Genomic DNA, 10,209 nt, shown 5'->3' on the forward strand with positions numbered 1-10,209 from the left:
GGGGCGGGAGATACCCGATTTTCCTGGTGTTGTGTGTCTGAGTTCCCCTGGCTAGGAAACGGGATTCCCTTCCCCCTTGCGCTTTCCAGGTGAGGCGATGCCTCGCCCTGCTTCAGCTCTCACTGGTCGGGCTGCAGCAGCTGACCAGCACCGTATATCCGACACTCCCTAGTGAGATGACCCCAGTACCTCAGTTGAAAATGCAGAAATCACCGGTCTTCTCTGTCGCTCGCGCTGGGAGTTGGAGACTGGAGCTGTTCCTATTCGGCCATCTTGCTCCGCCCCTCTGGGAAAATTTTGTTCTGAAACATAACTTGAAAACTCTTCTCACCACTATGGGTGGTTCGAGACTTCCGAGTCAGACATATACGACCCAAGATTGGCTCTCAAGATACTAGAGAGAGAGGGGAATGAGGAGTGGAAAAATACTGAATATCAGAGGTCAGAAAAGTCAGGAAACTCCCCTTAATGCTAAAACAACAAGGTTATCTGGAAAAAAAGGGGGTTGAACTCTTTCAGGCAGCTGAAAGATTTTCCTCCCCAAATTGTCTCTTTCCTGAGGCTGGGGAGAGGCAGGAACTTTTCAAGGTCTAATATGTAAGAGTTGGCTGGTTAGACTGGAGTTTTTTGTGCAACTCTACTAAGGAGTTGGAGATAAGAACCTGCTACCTGCCGCATGGAAGCCAGAAAAGCACTTTAGATAATCACACTCCCTCTCTGCGTGGGCTGAAGATATCCTTGAGTCCTCCGAATCCTGAGCCCTTTTCCAGGGGCCAGCACACCCAGAAACCATGCGTACAGTGTTCGCTCTAGATGCTCAGGATGGTCTCTGCTGCGTTTCTAAAGCTCTGCTATGGGCTGGGTATGGTATGGGCCATGTCTCACCGAGTCCTCACAACAACCTGGTGAAGTGGGAGCCTCAGCATGGCAGACTTGGACACTGAGGAGCTGGTCTGGCACCACACAGTTGGCAAGCAGAGAAGTCAGACTTTGAAACTCTGTGCTTCCATCTGGGCACGTTCACTGGGAAATCAAAAGGCAGTGCTCCCTTTCTCCCCACAAATTGCTTCTAGTGTCCCATGGGGCCAGAGGAACTCAATCAAAATGATATTCCATAGATGTGGGATAATGGTAGCATGAATAAATCAATAATTGCATTTCTGGGCACTTGACTGTCCCCGTGGTTCTAAAAATGAAAAGACTCTGGTATTTAATTCATATTTTATAAGAATGAAAAAGGCCAGGCACAGTAGCTAATGCGTTTAATCCCAGCATTTTGGAAGGCCAAGGTGGGAGGATTGCTTGAACTCAGGAGTTCTAGACCAGCCAGGGCAACATGGCAATACTCTACAAAAAATTAGCTGGGTGTGGTGGTGCATGCCTATAGTTCCAGCTACTCAGGAGACTGAGGTGGGAGGATCACTTGAGCCCAGGAGGTTGAGAGTGCAGTGCCAAGATAGCACCACTGCACTTCAGCCTGGGCAACAGAACGAGATTCTGTCTCAAAAAAACGGCCAGGCACAGTGGCTCAAGCCTGTAATCCCAGCACTTTGGGAGGCCGAGATGGGCAGATCACGAGGTCAGGAGATTGAGACCATCCTGGCTAACACGGTGAAACCCTGTCTCTACTAAAAAAATACAAAAAATCTAGCCAGGTGAGGTGGCAGGCGCCTGTAGTCCCAGCTACTCGGGAGGCTGAGGTAGGAGAATGGCGTAAACCCAGGAGGTGGAGCTTGCAGTGAGCCGAGATCCAGCCACTGCACTCCAGCCTGGGTGACACAGCAAGACTCCACATCAAAAAAAAAAAAAAAAAAAAAAAAAAAAAAAAAAAAAAAATTGGTAATTGTGCTGGGTAAGGAAGGGCTGATTTTAGCACGGAACAGAGTGGGGCAACCATCAAGCCAAATCTGTTCCACTGCTTGTTTTTATATCACCCATGATCTAAATAATGGTTTTACATTTTAAATGGTTGGGGGGGAAATGTGAAACTTACATGAACTTCAAATCTCCATATCTATAAATAAAGTTGTATTGGAACACAGCCTTATTCAGTTGTACATATATATTGTTTATGGCAGCTTCTGCACTATACCAGCAGAGTTGAGGAGTTGTAACAGGGAGATCATATGGCCTGGAAAGCTGAAAAATTTTACTATCTGGTCTTTTACACAAAGACTTTGCTGACCCCTGAAATGGAAGAAGACTACAGGCCTAGTTATTTAGTGATAATTGAACCCAGCTTTCATTGTTTGTGTAGCTTTTGTATGTCAATTGTTAAGCTTTACTTATCTAGATTACTTCAAATCCTACAAAGTACATATTATCGATCCCCTGAGCAAAGCTAGGATATTAGCTGAAGCCTTAAATTCAAGTTCCTACTATTTTTTTGTTTTGTTTTGTTTTGTTTCTTTTGTTTTTTTGAGACAGGGTCTCGAGCTCTGTTGCCCAGGCTGGAGTCAGTGGCATGATCATAGCCCACTGAAGCCTCAAATTCCTGGGTTCATGTGATCCTCCTGCCTTGGCCTCCCAGAGCACTGGGATTACAGTGCCCGGTCTCAAATTCTTACTTCTATACCATGGCAGAGGCGCAGAGCAAGGCCTCTTCAGAAACGTGAGTTCTAACCAAGGCAGGGAAAATATATTTAGAGGTCCTGAATACTGAAAACATTATAGTGTACCTTCCCCAGCCACCCCTCTGTATAATCCAAAATATTAAACATTGTTGAACTCAAAACTGAGTGAAAGCAAGTCCAACGGAGTTCTAATTTCCTCCATGATAATTACATGTTTTTCTAAAATCGTATCTATTTTATGAGAATTTTTTGGTGTCCCTAGGTATATACTTGCTTCATTTGTCGGGTGATTAAACCCCAATACTGACCAAAATCTGTTGGCCTTGCTAAGTCTGAGCTCAGGGCACACATGAAGAGTCTCACAGTGTGACAGCCACCTGGTGTGGTGATAGAGTCCTGTTTTTTCCACCAAGAGAGAAGCTGTCCCTAAAGAAGTCTCTCATTTAGAAAAGCAGAACATATTTACTCAAAAAGCCATGCGGCCGCCTGAATCAAATGCCTGTCAGACCTTCTCCCTCACCTCAGGTCTGTGTCTCTCTGAGCCCATGTCATGATCAGAGATGTTCCTTAAAGCAGGGCTCCCCAACCCCTGGGCCATGAACCAGTACAGGTCTGTGGCCTGTTAGGACAGGAGGTGAGCGGCAGGTAAGCAAGCATTACTGATGGTAATGGCAGGTCATCTGGAGTGTTTGCTACCATCATACAGGCTGCAGCAGGAAGGTGCAGCTGGGGCTGTGTGCTCCATGAAGCCAGCAGGAACCAGGGACAAGTGGGAGCTCCACCCCTTCTAAGTTGGGGCTGGAGCTCCCTGGGTGCCTCTTCAGCTGCCCAAATGGCAGCTGCAGACCCAGGTCTCTCAGACGGGAGCTGCGCCCTCCCAGGCACAGCAGGCAGACGAGCTCCTGGGCAGGAGGCAGGTCCTGGTAAAGCCCCACCTTCAGGCCAGGGAGGGTCTGAAGGCTGTGGGCCCAGCTGCCACTCTGGTGAACCAGAGTGGGGACTTGTGCTACCTTTTCTGGGCTCGTCCATGGCTGCCCATAGACCAATCAGCACACACTTCTTCCCCTCTGAGGCCCATAAAAGCCCTGAGCTTAGCCAGAGCAGAGGAAAGGATGGAAAGACACTGGGATAGCCAGCTGCAGAGAGAAGCTACCCTCTCAGCAGGGAACTGCAGAGGACAAGACAACCAGCCTGCAGAGAGGAGCTACCCTCTCTGCTAGGAGCTGAACACTTGTCAGGACACCCTAGCTACAGAGGACCTGCCCACTGCAAGTCTTCTTTGAGCTGTTCGTCTTGCTCACCCTCCACTTATCCACATACCTTATTCTTCCATGTTGCAGGACAAGAACTCAGGACTCACCAAATGGTGAGGCTAAAAGAGCTGCTGTGACACAAGCAGGGCTGAAACATGCCCCTTGCTTGCCACGTTGTGGGTGAAGAGAAGGAGAGAAGAGCTGTAGCCCTTCAGGGAGCCCAGACTTGGGAGCTCCCTGAGCCAGAGTTGTGACTCCTTCTTTGGGGTCCTGTGGTTCCTGGCGTCTCCAAGCTTCTGGGTGCCACTGGATTCCCTGGTGCCAGCCAGGGAAGTGACTTGCAGTGCACATGGTCCAGCCACAACCTTGCAGAGAGTGCTGTTGGCACCTGTAGCTGCCTGCCCCACAGCAGCAGCCAGTATGTCTGACTGAGCAGTGACCGGACCCCATGCTCGCTCACACACCCCTCACTGTTCCACAGCTGACTCACCCTTGGCAGGTGTGGGACCCAGGCTAGCAGTGTGAACTGAGTACAGCCTGCCAGGCCCAGTGGGCCGGAGCAAAACTTGGGCAAAAATATCACTGGCCACAGAGGTTTCTGGCCAGGAAAATAACACCCCAAGGATCCTGTAATATTACCACCTGAGTTCCACCTCCCGTTAGATCAGTGGTGGCATTAGATTCTCATAGGAGCACAAGCCCTATTGTGAACTGTGCGTCTAAGGGATCTAGGTTGTGCGTTCCTTATGAGAATTTAAGATCACTTAGATTGATGAGATCACTTGAGCCCAGGAGTTTGAGACTAGCCTTGGTAACATGGTGAAACCCCATCTTTACCACAAAATCAAAAATTAGCTGGGTGTGGTGGTGTGTGCCTGCAGGCCTAGCTACAGGGACTGTGGTGGGAGGATCATTTGAACCCAGGGAGATTGAGGCTGCAGTGAGGTAGATCACACCACTGCACTCCAGCCTGGGTGACAGAGTAAGACCTTATCTCAAAAAACAAACAAAACAAAACCAAAATGGTTTATCTTAAAAAAATGAATATGGTCAATATTTTTTTCTCCTTAGTTCTATTTTAATTTCAAGCACTCAAGTAAGCATCAAGCCTCTGATCAGAATGGTAGAGATAGGCAGAGAGAGCTGGTCTGTTCAGGAAACCACATCCTTTCACAATTAGGGAAACAACAATTTTTATCTTTTTTGAGACAAGGTCTTGCTCTGTTGCCCAGGCTGAAGTGCAGTGGCACAAATCATAGTTCACTGCAGCCTCGACGTCCCAGGTTCAAACAATTTCCTTAACTCAGTCTCCCAAGTAGCTGGGACTACAAACATGCACCATCACGTCTGGCTAATTTATTTTTATTTTTAATTTTTTAGTAGAAACAGGGTCTCTCTAGAAAAATTACAGATGAATTGGACAATTAAATACTGAACCCTGTGGAACAAATGGAAGAGAAAGTGAAGGCCTGTCTATCCCTAGACACTCTTTCTAGAACATCCGTCTTCCTCACACTGTCCCCTCTTGACTTCCATGATATCCTAGGCTGCTGGTTTTCCCCCTACCTCTCTGGCCAGTGTTTTTCAGTCTTCTTGGCCAGCTCCTCCCGTCTCTGAGCCCCAGTCCCTATATGTTGGAGTCCTTTTGGGTCTCAAAGTTTTTTTTTTTTTTTTTTTTTTTTTTTTTTTACCCCTTCTCTTTTAGTGTTTTCTTCCTATGAGATCTTTCAGTCTCTAGCCTTTAATGCCACTGAATGTTGCCATTTCTACTCCCATGTTCATAATTCCAGCCCTGATGTCTAGCCTGACACTTAGAGACTGTCCACGGAGGGATACAGGAACAAAGGAAGTGACAGGAATGACAAAGGAAAATATGGGTTTGTGTGTTTCTGCATGTTTCTGTGTTTGTTTGTGTCTCTGTAGATTCTACATGTTCAGAAAAGAATACAAACTAAGAGGCCAACACCATCAAGGGGGGACATATTGCAGCAAATATGAAAAACAAAGAATTGCTGTCTTATATACAAAATATTCATAAAATTAGAAAACAAACACATTAAGGCTCCAAGAATAAAACAGGCAAGAAGCACGGTCAGAAAGTTCTCAGAAGAGAAGATACATTTGGTATGCAAGCATAGAAAAACGTCCAATCTTAGGACTTATATTAATGCAAAAGAAAGCAAGTAGATACATAGTTATATAAGAGGAACAAAGGTTGAGAGGTTTTGAATGCTGTTGTTGTTGAAGCGAGTGAAACAGGTGCTCTCCCACAGCCAGCAAACTTGTATAGTCCTGTTGGAAAGCAATTTGTTGCATTTGATCCAGTAATTATAGTTGTGGCATAAATCCTAAAGAAATCATTCCATAAGCTAAAAAGCAAACTCTTAAGAAATCATCTATACAGAAGTAGATTAAGTAAGCCTTGATAAATCACTAGATTTTGGAATATCTCAGATTTTCCTGACAATAGGAATCACCAAAAGTACTTACTATGTGTGCAAGTCCCTCTCCCTGGGAAATTCTGATTCTGTACATCTGGGATGGTGCCCAGGAATCCATATTTTAAAAAGGCACTTTAGGCTATTCTTATCTTCAGACAAATTTGGAAAATACTGATAGAGGAAATATAATGAAATGCCATCATGAGGTCATTAAAGCTAATGTGTGCAAAGATCATATAATTCTTTTTTTTTGTCAGACAAAGTCTTGCTCTTGTCCCCCAGGCTGGAGTGCAATGGCACAATATCAGTTCACTGCAACCTCCACCTTCCAGGTTCAAGCAATTTTCCTGCCTCAGCCTCCCCAGTAGCTGGGATTACAGATGCCTGCCACCACACCAGGCTAATTTTTGTTTTTTAAGTAGAGACAGGGTTTCACCATGTTGACCAGGCTGGTCTCGAACTTCTGACCTCAGGTATTCTGCCCGCCTCGGTCTCCCAAAGTACTGAGATTACAGGCGTGAACCACTGTGTCTGGCCACAAAGATCATATAATTCTATGGAAAAATACTTAATGACATTTTGAGTTCCAAGAATGTCAAATGAAATAGCAGGATATAAAAGTCTGTGAAGTATTGGTCTATTCAACAAATAAATATTTACTGAGCACCTACTAAGTGCCAGCCAGGTGGTGGGGAGACAGAAGAGAACAAAACAGCTGCCATTTATCCTCATGGAGCTTTGAGTCTAATGGGGAGATAAAGAGTAAAGTTAAGAAAAAAAGAAAACAAACAGACAAAAAATTCCATACTTACCTAACTGCATGGCAATGATCTCTTTACAAACACATTGTCTCCTTCCATGGGTGGAGAGCTGCTGCAGAACCCAACTGCTTTCGGTGAGATTCTAGTTCCATTACTTAGCAAGTGTTTGCAACTCTGCAGCAGGTTAGGAAAGAACTGGTGTTGGAAGGAAAGAGTGTGGTGCATGGATTTGGTAAAACAGTAATAAGAGTGGCCGGGCACAGTGGCTCACACCTGTAATCCCAGCACTTTGGGAGACTGAAGTGTGCAGATCACAAGGTCAGGTGTTCAAGACCAGCTTTACCAACATGGTGAAACCCTGTTTCTACTAAAAATACAAAAATTAGCCAGGCGTGGTGACGCATGCCTGTGGTCCCACCTAGTCGGGAAGCTGAGGTGGGAGAATTGCTTGAACCCAGTGACCGGAGATCACACCACCGCATTCCATCCTGGGCAACAGAGTGAGAATCCATAAAAAAAAAAAAAAAAAAAAAAAACCAGAAAGAAAGAGAGAGAGAGAGAAAGAAAAGAAAGAAGAAAAAGAAAGAGAGAGAGAGAAAAGAAAGAAGAAAAAGAAAGAAAGAGAAAGAAGGAAGGAAGGAAGGAAGGAAGGAAGGAAGGAAGGAAAAAAGAAAGAAAGAAAGAAAGAAAGAAAGAAAGAAAGAAAGAAAGAAAGAAAGAAAGAAAGAAAGAAAGAAAGAAAGAAAAGAAGAATAGGAGCAGAAAGAAAGTGAGTTAATAAATGACCAGGGCTGTTTCTGAATTCTGTATGGTGGGGCAGAAAAGATTTTCTTTAAGGCGACTTCTGGGTACCTGTAGACAGAGGTGCTGGAAACCCACTGGCGGAACAGCAGCCCTTGTCTGGAGGGACAATGTGGGTCTCCAGAAGCTAATACCACAGGTCAGAGGTCGGATCACCCACCCCAAATCTGGGATCAGTATGAGTCTAGGACTGGGGAAAAAGCCCAGGGTGGGGATAGAGGGCTGTGTGAATTAACTTGCCATTCAGAAACAGCCTCAAGTTTAGGCTTGGAGTTCACTCCAAATGAGATTATGAATACTGTCACAGAGAGTCACCCATAAGATCGGAAAAAAAAAAAAGTTAACTAGGACTTTTATGCTTGTGTGTTATGACTGAGCTGTATTGACTCTGATGCAGTCTGAATATTTTAAAAATAAATTATATGTTTATCTGGGAACCAAGAAAACTATGTTGCATTATAGTTAGTTGAAGTAAATATTTAATATCCTGGATATGATAGCTTTTATAATTCCGGGTTGGCATTTCTTCCTCATATCAAAAACTATACTAGGGCCAGTTACGGTGGCTTACGCCTGTAATCCCAGCACTTTGGGAGCCTGAGGTGGACAGATCACCTAAGGTCAGGAGTTCAAGACCAGCCTGGCCAACATGGTGAAACCCTGTCTCTACTGAAAATACAAAATTATCCAGGCATGGTCACGCACGCCTGTAATCCCAGCTACATGGGAGGCTAAGGCAGGAGAATCGCTTGAACCTGGGAGGCGGAGGTTGCAGTGAGCGGAGATCATGCCATTGCACTCTGGCCTAGGCAAAAAGAGAGAAACTCCATCTCAAAAAACACACAAACAAAAACCTATACTAGAATCCTCAAACACTGGAAGTGGTTTAAGCCTGCCTTGACTCTGAGAGGCTATTCCAGGGCAAGAATGCTGCCCAGTACTCTCAAATCCTATAGAAAAGGGGCTGGTGCTTATTTCCTTAGGGGTATTTCTGTGTAGTTTATCTTTGGTGCTGATGTGGTCCTTTTCAACTTACTGTGTTAAACACGACATTAAGGTTGTGTCAAGAAGAGATGTCACCAAGTGAGGGAGAACCTCTCCTGGGATATGTCCCACCAGGGAGCATATCTGCAGGATCAGATTATAGGAGGTAACAGAGCTGGGGACTTAGAAACAGCAGCAACCATTGACCTATATAAGCTGTCTAGTCTCCTATTTATTTACTCATTCTAAGCACTGTCCATTGGAATTTTTTTAGGAAGGCAGGTTTATTGGTGTGGGCTAGAGAGTTAGATCCTGAGACCTGCTAGTCCTGATCTGTAGGGAGCTGACTGGATGACCTTGGCCCCAGGCCTGCCATAGATGTAACAGGGAAGATGCACTTGGCCATCTCCAAGGGCTACTGCAGCCCAGAACATTCTACATTAATAAGACTCAGAGTGTTTGCCCAATGGCAAAAACAAAAGTCACACCTTCCAACTCAGACCATCCAAACTGTTCAAGAGCTTCCAAGTTTTATTTGTTGAATCCCACAGGTCTATCTTCATTCTAAACTCTTATTCCCCCCCAGTAATATATCTGTAATAATCCTGAAGCATGAGTATCTTGAAAATAGCTGCAGATGCCAATACTTTCCCAACAGCGCTGATAAAAGGGACCTTTGTTTACATATTCATCATTCAGAGTGCTTTGAGAAATTAGGAAGTAAATTGAGTTGCAATTTTACAAGTTACTTGGCCCTTAGGACTGTCTTACAGTGTGTGGTGTGTACCTTGTGCCTATTCAGGACCACTCCTATCAAAATGAATTTGTAATACAAACATGTCTTCAGCCAATGGGACCACAGAATCTCACCTCATCATAAGAGATGCAATCAGAAGTATTGTGCAAACACCTTTCCCTGACAGAATAAGTTCCTGGCAACCCAGTAGCCCCCTGCATAATCAAACAGTAAGCCAGATCCTAAATGTTCTATATAAATGTAGAATATGGACGCTGTAGTCAAACAAAAATAGCAATAGTAGGGTAGAAACCAGCACATGGCTTGGAGCCTGCAAACTAAGTTCTCACTACTTGTATGTGACCTGATAAAACTTCAGCCAAATTAAATGTAAAGGAGTTTAATTGAGCAGCGAACGATTTGTGAATTGGGCAGCCCCCAGAATCACAGCAGATTCACAAGAGACTCCAGTGCAGCCACGTGGTGGAAGAAGATTTATAGACGAAAAAAAGGAAATGATGTACAGAAATTTGAAGTGAGGTACAAAATGGTTGGATTGGTTACAGCTTGGCTCATGCCTTATTTGGACACAGTTTGAACACTCAGCAGTGTATGAATGTTTGAAGTATGGCCGCTGGGATGGGTCAAGACTTAGCTATT

The sequence above is a fragment of the Rhinopithecus bieti genome, unplaced genomic scaffold, assembly GCF_001698545.2.
Source record: "Rhinopithecus bieti isolate Rb0 unplaced genomic scaffold, ASM169854v2 scaffold_15087, whole genome shotgun sequence".
Lineage (NCBI taxonomy): Eukaryota > Metazoa > Chordata > Mammalia > Primates > Cercopithecidae > Rhinopithecus > Rhinopithecus bieti.